At 40.3% G+C, this 13,470-nt stretch overlaps 1 protein-coding gene across 3 annotated transcripts in view; it reads left to right on the top strand.

Annotated features, from left to right (window-relative positions):
- Window positions 1–13,470, top strand: part of SVIL (supervillin) — a 267,829-nt gene that overhangs the window by 100,366 nt on the left and 153,993 nt on the right. For 2 of the 3 annotated variants that reach the window (XM_053572489.1, XM_053572487.1), the window contains exon 1: window positions 5,474–6,031. The exons of the other annotated variant lie outside the window; for it this stretch is intronic. The gene's annotated coding sequence lies outside the window, so the exon portion shown is untranslated. Of the gene's footprint in view, window positions 1–5,473; window positions 6,032–13,470 lie in introns of those variants that run through there. 3 annotated transcript variants of the gene reach the window in all.

The following is a 13,470-nucleotide window of genomic DNA, read 5'->3' as shown; positions in this document are numbered from 1 at the left end:
ACAGAGAACTCAAACATATAAGCAAGAAAAGAACAAGTGATCCCATCGCAGGCTGGGCAAGGGACTTGAAAAGAAACTTCTCTGAAGAAGACAGGCGCACGGCCTACAGACGTGAAAAAATGCTCATCATCTTTAATCATCAGAGAAATGCAAATCAAAACTACTTTGAGATATCATCTAACTCCAGTAAGATTAGCCCACATCACAAAATCCCAAGACCAGAGATGTTGGCGTGGATGTGGAGAAAAGGGAACACTTCTGCACTTCTGGTGGGAATGCAAATTAATACATTTCTTTTGGAAAGATGTTTGGAGAACACTTAGAGATCTAAAAATAGATCTGCCATTCAATCCTATTATTCCTCTACTAGGCATATATCCAGAAGATCAAAAATCACATCATAACAAAGATGTTTGTACCAGAGTATCATAATTGCTAAGTCATGGAAAAAGCCCAAGTGCCCATCGATCCACGAATGTATTAATAAATTGTTTTATATTTACACAATGGAATATTATGCAGCCTTAAAAAAAGATGGAGACTTTACCTCTTTCATGTTTATATGGATGGAGCTGAAACATATTCTTCTTAGTAAAGTATCTCAAGAATGGAAGAAAAAGTATCCCATGTACTCAGCCCTACTATGAAACTAATTTATGGCTTTCACATGAAAGCTAAAACCCAGTTATAACCTAAGAATAGGGGGAAGAGGAAAAGAGAGGTGTGGGAGGGGGTTGTGGGTGGAGGAAGGGTTATTGGTGGGATTACACCTGCGGTGAGTCTTACAAGGGTATATGTGAAACTTAGTAAATGTAGAATGTGAATGTCTTAACACAATAACTTAAAAAATGGCAAGAAGGCTATGTTAACCAGTGTGATGAAAATGTGTCTAACTGTCTATAAAACCAGTGTATGGTGCTCCATGATCACATTAATGTACAAAGCTATGATTTAATAATAATAATAATAAAGTTTAATCCAGTATGTTTGCCCCACGAGCTTCCATGGATGAGGGGTGACTGGACGCAGCTCAAGAGCTCACGAGGAGGGTCCAGTTGAGAGTGAACAGCCCAAACTGGTCAGTTTAAAGGTCATCTTGGAAGCAGTGGAAAGGAAGGACGGGTTTAGGGAGGCAGAGGTAGGAGGCAGAGAAACAGGGCAGAGATTCTGTAATAATCCTGACATGAGTCCATGAGAACGTCAACAGAGAATGGAATAGAGAAGGAGGCTGAAGTTAGAGTGGCCCTGGTTTCTGGATTGGCTGACCACGTTTCTGATGGCGAGGTTCTGGTCAGTTTGGAAAACACAAGTTCCCTGATGTGAAATGATGAGCAAAGAATTATTTGTCTTGAATTTCATGTTCCCACAAGATGATCCTGGTATTCTGAGCTCCAAGGAATTACCAGCATCTGGATTTCTGCTTCCAGAAGTGACAGAACTTACCTGGTAGGACTCCCAAGGTGTGTGTCCTGGGAACTAGATGGACATTTGAGGGAATCAGTAGATGCATCAGTGAAACAACTAAGGGGAGTGATCAGGAAGACCTGGGCAGGGCCCAGGAAAGAAATTTTTATAAAGTGGACTTCCCATGAAGGCAGACGTGGTCAGAAAGTGTCAGACTCGGGGAGAGGCCCCGTCCGAAGCAGACTCCCCTCTTGGAAAGCAGTTCTGAGGCCTCGGGGGATGGCATCTGATGGCAGGGAAATGGTCACTGAGGGAGAGGAGAGAGTGGTTCTGGAAGATTCGTGATGATAAAGAGTAGAGAAGGTAGGGGAGAGCTTGGAAGGGGAGCTGGGACTGAGGAATTTGGGGAGCAGGCGACAAGAAGCAGCAGCATGTGCCTGGGCTTGCTGGGATCCCCACCGCAGTGAACTGGGAAGACACCTCACCTCTTTGTGGGTGTCCTGACATTCCCAGAGCTAATCATCTCCAAAAGAAAAGTCCAGCTTCGGCTGTTATTTGACCCTCAGATGTGGCAGTTCAAGATGTTTGGATCGAGGTTTTATGTTATGGAATTTGAGAGAAGAAAGAGCAGTGAAACGTTCTCCATCCACCCACCCGCCCCACTGCGTGGAAGGCAGAACTGTCATATTATCTTTTTATTACCAAAAGTGACATCTCTGAGATGATGGAAGTCAAGGAGTTCAAAAATGTGTTTTCTGTGAGATTTGAAGCGTATATTGTAGTCCCAGCTAGTCGGGCTACTGAGGTGGGAGGATCACTTGAGCCCAGGAGTTCAAGTCCAGCCTGAGCAACATAGTGAGACCTGTCTTTAAAAAAAAAAAAAAGAAATGACCTAGTATCTTCTCCTTTCGAAGAGTTGTTTTCTTACTATTTTTCCAATGTAGGTCAGGTTTTGAAAATGAATAATATGGAACAGTGGGTTGAATTTCTGAAAATTCTGTGGAGGTTTCATTTTCTCTTATCAGATAGGCCCTGGGTATCAGAGGGGCTCTTTGTAAGTATCCACACAGCCAGCAAAATAAACACATTCAGTTGGAGAGAAATGCTTGTCATTTCTGTATCAAATATTTTACTTTGGGTCAATGACTTTCTTGCAGGGAAAAAAAAAATATTTCTGACTTGAAGTTTTTAAGATAGCATGGATAATAAGTCAATATTTATAGATTTATTTAAAGTAGAGTGAGAGTAAATAGACCATTGACCAATGGATGGTATTGGAAAGTTTCAATTGAAGTAGGTTTGTATGTGTATCTTTTTACCCAGTTTCCTCCCTGGTAATACCTTTATGACGTGTATAACAATGTCACAACCAGAATATTGAAACTGATACAATATCAATCCAAAGAGGAATTCCAGAACAAAGAGCTGTCACGTTGCCTTGTTGTAGCCCCTGACCTCTGACAACTACGATCTATTCCCCATTTCCATGTTGTCGTTGGGGGAATGTTATGTAAATGAGATCATATAATAGCTAACATTTTAGAACTGGCTTTCTTCCACTTGGGGTAATTCCCTGGATATGTATCCAGGTCATTGAAGGTATCAGTAGTTTGTCCTTTTTTATTGTTGAGTAGTACTCCATGGTATGGATATACCATATTGAGGATTAAGTAGAAGCCCCTTTATTTTCTCTTTATGATTTATTTTGCCTAGGGATGTCCCATTGCTCTCACGCTGTTTGTTGAAAGCTGTGAAAACGAGTTTGGCACATTTGTGTGGGCCTATTTCTGGGGGCTCTAATCTGTTCCCTTGATCTTTATGTGTCTCTCTCTCCATCAACCCCTCATTACCTTGATTACTGTGCTATGTACCAGCATTAAGCCTTAATGTGGGGTAGATCGATTCCTCGCACTTTATTCTTCCTTTTAAGATTTTTTTAGCTAGTCTAGGTGGGCCTGTGCCTTTACATATAAATTTTAGAACAAAGAGGTGGCCAACATGTAGAGAATATTTTCATAAATATTTCATAAATTTTGTAGTGAATATTTTATAAATAAAGGCACATTTAGCTAAAATTTCCCATTTTTCCTATGTATGGCTACCTTGTGGGTGACTTTGGGGATACCCTGTATAGCTACCAAAAATCCTTGCATGAATTGATATCTTTACTATGTTAACTTTTACGATCTACGATTATCATTCTTTGGGAAAAAAAGTGGGTGTGACAAGAGTTTCCTGAGTTAAGAAGATAGCAAAACAATTTAGATAAGTGTTTTCAGCAGGTCACACTGACAGAATAAACTTGGAGTCAAATAATCAAACCCAAAAAGTATGTAAAAAAAAAAAAAAAAACGAGAAGAATTATCCTATTAGAATCTAATGCATTAATCTAGGACAGTTTGGTTGCTTCCGGGCTACAGTTGAGAAAAAACTTGAGAAGCGTACCAGTGAGATGTTTATTTTGTGGGAGTGAATCTTTTTTAGGAGAAAAGCCACACTATTGTGGTAACAGTGATTCATTTTCTCCTCCTATCTTTTCTTTAAAGACCCAGAATCCCAGGTAGTCAACTATCTAGAATTAATTAACAGATAAGTGTTATTTTTACTCTGCTTTTCTTCAGAAAGCGTTTTGAACAGCTTATAAAAGGTATAAAATTATACACCAACTTTAAATGGAGGGAATAGCTCAATTAGGCCTATAAGATGACGGCTAGGACTAAGATTAAGATGCAAACGTTACCCCAGGGAAGTTTTATTTGTCTTGAGGTGGGTAAAACATTTGGCTTAGACAAATGGTAATTTTTACCTCTTGCACAAAATACAATAGAACCTCTGTAAGTTGGCCACCCAATGGACTATAACAAACTGGTCATCCCAGGGGGATGGTCAACACAAGGAACCAGGCCTGCTGTACTGATACATGTGTGGTGCACGTCCGGTCTCTGAAAATTAGGTCAACTTCTTGAGGTGGTCAGTGCAGGGAGGTGGTCAACTTTGGAGGTTCCAGAGTTGTCACGAAGCCACTGTTTAATTATGATGCCTATACTGGGTATCTTTTCACCTAGCCACACGGCTGTCCATTTACGGGAAGGCATTGTCCTGCAGGGTTATTTAGTAACAGGAATTCAGATCTGCCTCGTGAAGCCTCCCTTCTCTGACTGGTGCAGCTGGTGGTCTGGGAGCGCTGACATCCAGTGACATACCACCCGGAGGCCCTGCACAGCACACAGCTTTTGCTCCAGCCTCAGAGTTACGGGGTTTGTAATGGACAATTAAATCTCTCTGATATTCTCTGCAAACAACAGAGGCACCTCTAATGGTAAGTATTTTTGTGAACAGGGCCGTAATATTTAATGTTTTTTTTTTAAGAGTCCTTATAATGTTTACAAAATAGCAGTGGCTTTTGAAGAACTGGTGCTTAAGAGGTTTTTTTTTTTTTTCCACTAGTTAAGGTTCACCTGGTTTTCAAGAGAGGTGACCCACCTGAGGTCTGTAGATCTTACCAGCTGAGAGTATCAATATTGAACATAAGAAAAAAAGTTTGCCTAGTTTTAAAGAAATTTTTTCCAGCACAGTTTTTTCTTTGATGATTCGCTTCCTACAGTTATTGGAAGAGTTAGAAACCCACAGAGGTCTGTAGCATTTGTAAACTTGAAAAGAGACACATGTCACCACAAAACACTGTTTCATAAATACACATCTGTAATACGTATGTTCTTTCCTTGTGGGATGTCCAGTGTCGGAGTTTTATCAAGGATTGTCTGTTCATTTTCATTTTCTTTTTTTTTTTAAACCTAAAAATGAAGTTAGAGAAATGTTTGCCCATCCAATTCTAGGTTGTTTCTTGTACACTGCTCAGTATAGACTACTATTGTATTTTTTTATTTCTCTATAAAACAAGCTGTGAAAATGGTGCAGATGGGCTAATTGCATCTGAAGTAGCTGCTGGCCAGCCCTGCTGCAACAGCTGATGGGTTCCTCTCAGTTTTCCAGAGCTATTTCTGGTAGATTAGCTGGTATCAAGGCTCTCGAGTTCAGGCCATAAAAGGCCCGTCCCATGCAGAGTTTGCTCCACTGCTCTGCCCGCGTCCTCACAGGCTAAAGCATCCTCAGGTTTCACGGGGATTTGCCCAGTAATGGATGGCTCTACCAAGGCCAGGTTGGGGAAGTTCAGCCTCAAGGACACCAGGGGACGGAAAACTTCAAAAAGAAGACTCTTTTTATTAGTATTTTGGCGTTCTTTTTGGAGAGAAACTCTTGGGATGTAGCCTTCACCTATTTCCTGAACTTGACAGCCAAACGCCTTTTTGGAAAGCACCGTTCTAAATTTATCCTGTTCTGAATCATCGCTTCTGATAGATGCAAGTTGCCTTGTTTTGTGTTCTGATATTTGGTTTTGTACAACGTTATTTGGGCTTAGCTTTTGATATTCTACTTTTTGTTTAGCATTTGGAAGTAATATTCCCTGAAAAGAGGCTCAGAGAAAATACTCCAGGACATTCAAAGCCGGATTCAAGCATATCACGTGTTTGTTTTGTTTTGTTTTTAATTAGAAAAATAAGGAATTGCAGTGTGATTGCCCCTCCCCCTTTAATTTAGAGGAACAAGAATTATACAGAAATTTGAAGTAAGTGAAAAATCTTCCTATAAATCTAAATCCATGTTTTTTAAGTGCCATCTGTTTAAGCATGCTTCCTAAGGATCTGTTGACTGCAAACATTGGAATATTCTTGCCAGTATTTTGCTAGTTATTACAGATTCTCCTGTAGATAGATACCTTTTGGCATAATTTTTATATTTGGAAGGATTTTTTTTTACCTGACTTTATGGTACAGAAAGATTTATTACTAACACTTTGATTAATATAACTTAGCAAGTACTTTTGTGTAAGTATTAAAGTGCTTGAAGTCTTGGAATTAAAGTATATTCACAATACAAAAGGACTTTCATAATTATACTCCAAGTGTGGGGATGGAATTCAGAAGGGCAAGTTTTATTTCACAGTTATTATACATAGGAGAGAGACATCACCAGTGATCTTTTGTATAATCTTTGTTTTAAGGGTTCTTTATCTTCATAGTCAGATTCTTCAAGCTTAATGTTAACAATTTCCGACGTTCCTGAAGACATAAGAAAAATCTCCCTTCGGTTTCTAGGTTGTGAATTGTATTTTATTTTTCAATTCGCCAAGGGAGGAAAAATGCCTACGGAGAGCTATGGTCTCTTTGTAATTTGCTTCTGCTGAAAAATAGCAATGAGCTGTAGAACGTTGAATGTTTGTTTGACATTGCTCCTTTTAAGAAATAAGCATGTTTCTTTATACCATATCAGATGGACAAGTGTGGCAGTATTTATTTTTATCAGGTAGGCAAACAGAATATATAGAGAGAAGAACTTCATCGGTGAATACTGCTCTTTGGGAATGCTGGGGTTGGGGGGGTTGCATCTGGTTTTCCCATTAACTGCCAGTAGCATTTGAGGGAACGTAATTAAGAATTATAAATGCCCCCTTGACATGCTATAGGGGAAAGGAAGTTGCTTATAGCACCACCCTGGCCAAAATGCTTGTGGTACTGCCAGTTGAAAAAAGTGGCAGGGCATAAATTGTCCCCTCTGTCGCCAAAGAGAAGCAACAAGGTGCTAGGCTTTATTTGAACTATGTCTTCTCACCAAACTGAGTGAAGTCTTAAGAAGCCAGGAAGTTGATTGATTGTTTTGCCAGAATGGAACCTTCAGATCCCTCCTGTGGAGATGAGCAAAGGTGGCCCAACTGGGCAAAGAGAAGGGGGTTTGCTGTTGATGATTCCTTCAGACAATGCCACTTGGCCTCCATGGTAAAGCTTTCGTGAGATTAGTCTTACAGGTGTTATACACACAACCTTCAAAGTAAAATTTGGTTAAAATAACTAGCCTATAGCAAACATCAATCCTCCATCCAACAAACACTTACTTGCTTCTATTTTTGAGACAGACTGTTTCTATCTCCACCTCCACGGTGGTTCCTCACTGCTTACGTGCAAAAGTCTTGACTCCTCAGCATCTCCTTCTGGCTCTTTCCTACCACTGTGGTTTTGCTGGAAGCTCTGAAATGTTCTGCCTTCCTGTGCCCACCAAAGAAGTGATATCAAATGAGATGTGTCCAGAAGCATCCTCTGACTTTTAGCCTCTGGCCTGGAGGGTCTTGACTCCAGCCTTTACTTTAAGGACATTGGCGTGGGGTCCTGGTCTGGCATCTCACGTCCTCTGCACAGGTGAGAGGCACCTGACCTCAGTCCTTCCGTCTAGCCCAGTGCCCTCTCCCCAGTGGGCACTCCACAAATGTGAGTTGATTGCATTGGATTGTAATGACTTGTGGGTTCTTTTTTTTTTTTGGTTATTATTCTGTTTTTAGTAGAGATGGGGTCTTCCTCTTGCTCAGCTGCTCTTGAATTATGAACTCAAGCAATCCACCCATCTCGGCCTCCCAAAGTGCTAGGATTACAGGTGTGAGCCACTGCGCCTGGCCAACTTGTGGGTTCTTGATGTCAAAATTTGGTAGGTGTGTTTCCTCAAATACTTTTTGCCATTGTTATATATGATTCACTGTATGGGCAGGTGTTGTGTGTTGTAAGTTCTCTCCTTTTTTCTCATATCTAATAATACAAGCAGAAAGGTGAGTCTTGGTATAACAAGCCTGGTGAGCTTTCTATAGATAAACTTTTTTTTTTTTTTTGCAGTTGTGGCTGGGGCTGGGCTTAAACCCACCACCCCAGGCATATGGGGCCGGCGCCTTACTCCTTGAGCCACAGGCGCCGCCCCTCTATAGATACACTTTTGCCAACACCAGAAATGAAGCTGTGTTCGACGAAGTCAGGTACTTCATTTTGGGGCCCTTGCCTATGGTGAAGAAACTCAGATAATGGTACAATTTGACCCCGGTGCTTTTCCCAAAACATCAAACTTCATCTTAGATAATGCCTCTCCAGACTGATTGGCACTGTTGACCTCGTAAAATACCTTGATGGGCTCAGACAGATCTGTCCCTCCTGGGGACACTCCCCACTGTTGTTTGGCAGGTTTTGAAAGAGGCCCATCTTTTGTCTCATACTGTGCTTAAAGTCTTCCAAAAGTTGATGCTTTAATCCCAAACGACTTCATAACTTCTGTCTAACTGGTTTTTGTGTAAATAGAGTAAAAGAAATAGTTATAATATTTGCTTCAATGTCATTTGTTCACCCCTGTCACAGTCCCTGGATATGTTGTGTCAGCATGCGTTTACTAAGCACTTTACCTTTGCAGAGCTCAGAGTTGGGAATCCTGGAAGGCAGAATACTAAAGCATGTCCCCTGTGATGGAGACCTCATTCCCTGCAGGGGTTCCAAGAGGAACACAGTGAAGTTATTACCGCAGTCAGGCTGGATGAGATGAGCAGAAATAACATGCCATCCCTTACTGCCCTGGGTGAGGCTCAATGCCACGTTCTTTATTTATTTACCTCTCTATGTCATATCATTTCATTTTTGTAATAGACCCTGAGGAATTTTAGTAGCCTTGTCCCCTTTCTACTGAGGAAGAAACTCAGGCTTAGAGAGGCTTCAGGGACAGGCAAATCTGAACCCAAATCTTCCCGACTTCAGTGCCCATATTCATAACCACTGTTTTAAGTCTGGAAGTCTGGGATATGGCCAGAGATTCAGCAAATGGGCTCCAGGTGATGCTGACTCCTCTGGGCTGAGGCCCAACTTTGAGTAGCTCCGCTTTAAACTGCTTCCTTGGTGGGGGAGACTAACCAAGTGGTGCAGGGGCTTTTAGAAGGCTTCCCAGCGATGGAAGGGAGGGTCTTCCGAGGCTGGTCCACTCCTCTAGGCTTAACATGCCATTTCTTCCCACTCTTTGCTTACACAATTATACCCTATTTGTCTTATTTCCAACTCTGGCTTCCTCCTGGCTCCTTCTCTTGATGTTATAAACATACTCAAGTTTCCTCCATTCTAAATACAGCTCCCCTTGACCTCCAGCTGTCACTTTTTCTTCCTTCCTTGCCCATTTATCCACTCAGCTGTTTTGTTCTCCCCTGTCTGAGGCCTTTGGTGATTCCCGAGGGCTTTGACTGGCCCGTAGGTCTGCCAGAGATGGAGAGCCTCAGGGTGGGAATCTCATCTACGGTCTAGAGTTTGGTGGGGCGCTGCCCTCTGCACACAACGTCCACAGACTGCTGTGATCATGAGGTCTCCTGGCAGCTTTATTTTTAAAATCATTGTCTATCTCTTTGCTTGCCAAGCCTTTCCTTCTTACACTTCATTTAAGATATAGATCCTTGGAGCTGGTCTTTATAAGGTGAATTATATGATGGGTCTGTTTCAGCTGGAATGTGTTCATTTGGCTTTCAGAGCTTATCTTCTCTTTGTAATTAGAAGTCAACTTCTAATTAGCTGCGTGAGGGTTTGTATCCTTTACAGCTTTTGTATTAACCTGGATGGAGCTGAAACACATTCTTCTTAGTGAAGTATTATTAAGAATGGAAAAGCAAATATCCAATGTCCTCCATACTAATACGAAGCCGGTAGATTATCCAATGCATGCCCAAATAGGAGAAAAATTCATTTCAATTCAAGTTGGGAGAGGGGAGACAGGGAGGGGGAATGAGGTGCTCCCACTTAACAGGCACAATGTGGTGCAACACAACTACAAGAGGGACTTTACCTCACAAATCCAAATATTGTGACCTGGTTATTTGTACCTTCACCTTAACCTGAAATAGGTATATATATAATATGTATATTGCATATACATACATATATATAAAGAACAGTTAGGTTCTGGGTGAAGATACAAAGGACTTTTTATAAATGATGCACCTGTCATTTGTAAACAGCATTTTGGTTAATCAGAGTAATCTCTGGATTCTCAGTTATGTTCTGAGTATGGAAAGTTGGCAGATACCTTAGGCTCAGAGATACACAGTCATTGAACAGAAAAACTATATTGACATTTTTAGATTTTAGATGCTTTAAATATTTTAAGATTTTAAATATTCTTCTATTCTTCTTCCTGTATTCTGAAACATGGGACCCTAATCTTACCTCATTTTAACAAAAACATTTAAACACACGCACGTTGTAGTGGCCCGTGTTACACCCTCAACAGAAGCAAACGAATCACTCTTATTCACTAAAAAGTAAATAGGAAGGCAGCTGATTTTATATTTCATATTGGCAGCTGGAAAATAAAAGTAGGTTATGAAAGCTAAAATAACCTTTGCAAGTTTTGCACTCTTTGTGTCTACAAAGTTTCTTAGAATTTCTTGATTTGATTTCAGCTAACATTTTAGCTTGCTACCTGCTGGGTTGACCACAGAGTTCAGCTACGGTCATTTATTTTGCAATTAATTCATTCCTTGAGCAGTTGCTATTATGAAACCCAAAGACAAATGGCATTTTGAGATCATATTATTTGTTTGCAAATATGACTTCAGATATCTAACCCAGCTAAGGACTCTCTAGATTTGAGCCAGGCTAGAAAAAAAAGAAGAGCATGAATGTGTGATTAAAAAGTACATAGCTCTCCAAATTATGCGTGTAGTCTTAATTTCCACCAGATGTTCACTTCAGCCACACACACACATAATCACTTGGCTTTATGATTTCATGCATTTTTGATTGAAAGTGTTGAATATTTAAAAGTTCCATGATTAAATAAAATTGGTGGTAGTGCTTCAGACTGAGGTGACTAAGCTCTGTGCAATGCATTCTACCCCCAACACAGGAGCCTCCCATTTGAGATGGAATTTATTTATTTGGATTTACATCAGGTTTTCTCTCCAGAGGCTCAGGGAGCTTTCCATTTAAGCTCACTGTGCTTAAATATTTCAAAAGGAAGTTGCAGTAAGAATGTGGAGTGGGGAGGACAGTGATGTGGACACAGTGACAGCAAACAAGCTTTGCCCTCTCACCACCCCTAGCGTATCTCCCCCAATTCTGAAGCAGAGTTTTTATGCGCTCAGGGGAGTATGAAGGTGTCACGCCCTGAGGGGTGTTTTGCAGTCATGGCTAGAGGATTAAGGAGCAGCACTGGTCTTCAAAGAACCTGCTATGTGACCTTGGGTGAATTCTTTTTTTTTTTTATTGTTGGGGATTCGTTGAGGGTACAATAAGCCAGGTTACACTGATTGCATTTGTTAGGTAAAGTCCCTCTTGCAATCATGTCTTGCCCCCAGAAGGTGTGGCGCACACCAAGGCCCCACCCCTCTCCCTAACCTCTGTGAGTCGGCAGTGGTCTCATTCAAATGAGGGTTGAATGGGAGGATTTCTAAGCCCCTCCTATTTGTTTGGATTCTGTAATTCCACAGATTTCAGAGCCTGAAAAGAGGATGTCTTCCCTGGAAAGAGGACATCCTGTATCTGGAAGGTGGCTCAGAGGGGAAGAGCAGAAGCAAGCTAGAAACTCCTGGAGGAAAATCATTTAAAAACAATTCTTCTCACTGCTCTGTCCCTTCTTTCCCTGTTAGCCTGATTACCATTCTTTGCCTTTAGTCCTTTATTTTGGAAAGTTTCTCCCATCTCTTTAGATTAAGCTCTTCTGGTTTCTTTGTGTGCATTTAAGTATGTAAATTTTCTTGCCTCCAGCTTGATTTATTCTTACCTTCTTTTGGACTTTTGATTTTTCTCCTGATGTGAAACCCCAAAGCAAGCGCTCACCACAAACACCAGCAGGGATTCCTGAGCCAGAATGTTCCTGTTCATAACAGGATAGGATGTGCTTGGCTTTCCCTTCTCTTAAAGTTCATTCACTATAGTTATTTTCTGAGCATTTACCATGAACCATGGCTGGTACACTATGTTGGGGAAACAGCAGTGAAAACAAAATCCCTACCCCTGCTGGAGGTTAAGTTCAAAGAGAATGGTGCTCAAGTACCCCGAACAGGATTTAAAATACCTGCCATGGCTTTACATCCTTATCTTTGTATGTGTGTGTGATGAGAAATCTTAAAATCTAATCTCTTAGCAAATTTCAAGGGTGCAATGATTAGTCACATTCAATCTTCAGAACTTAATTCATCTTGTAACTGCAAGTTTATACCCTATGACCACCATCTCCATACCCTCATCCCTGGTAATGATCCTTCTACACTGTTGTTGTGAGTTTGACTTTTATATCATAAAATCATGTTGCACACCCTGAGTAGATGCAATTTTTGTTTGTCAATTACACCTCAAAGCTGGGGGGAGGGGAGGAGAAAAAAAACAAACCTGCTGTGGTTCCTAAGCCAAAGAAGGTAACTAGGTTTTGTTTCTACCCACTGTTTATCTTCTGAAATTGTCTCTTCTCCTATCATTTGTACTGATAAAGTTCATAGGCTTTTTAAAACATCTATTTAATTTAGGTAAGTCCACCTCAAATACTCATCTTTATCATTTTTTTTAAATGCATGTTCTCTCTGCCATCATAAAGCACTATCTATAAAATGTTCATTCATTGCTAAGGCAAAGGTTGACCTTGATGACATTCAACCAGGATGTAATAGAGAAGTAAATCATTTAATGATTTACTTCTTTCTTACTTTCAGACTTCATCTCAAAGCTTTATAAGACTTAAGAAAAAATAAAGGTAGTTTTACCTGAAGACTTTGAAATGATTAGATGAACTATTGTAGTATCAGAGAATCTGTCTTAGAGTTGAAACTTCAGAATCCGTAATCTTGCAGTAAATTTTTCTTATTAAGGTAATTCACCTTGATCACCTCTGTTACTGGGTGAAGTTGGTTTTATACAAGCTAGTACATTAGCTGCTGTTCTGCCTACATTTATGTGGGTGCTGTGTTTACATTTAATTTTGCACAAGTTGAAAGAGCTCGCTTGGTTCCTAGGACTGTAAACATTTCACATTTGTCCTTCACAAGATAATTATTTTATTAAAAGTAAATTGCAATTCATTTAGTAGCTCTAGATGAAAATAATATTGTAATCAGATGGCAAATGAATGCTTTAAGATTTGAGGAGAACAAATTGTCTTGGTATTTTTTTTTGTTGTTGTTTGCTGCTATTTATTTATTTTATTTTATTTTATTTTTTTTTTTGCGCAGTTTCT

The sequence above is a fragment of the Nycticebus coucang genome, chromosome 20 (assembly GCF_027406575.1).
Source record: "Nycticebus coucang isolate mNycCou1 chromosome 20, mNycCou1.pri, whole genome shotgun sequence".
Lineage (NCBI taxonomy): Eukaryota > Metazoa > Chordata > Mammalia > Primates > Lorisidae > Nycticebus > Nycticebus coucang.
This window is presented reverse-complemented; position numbering and strand designations above follow the sequence as displayed.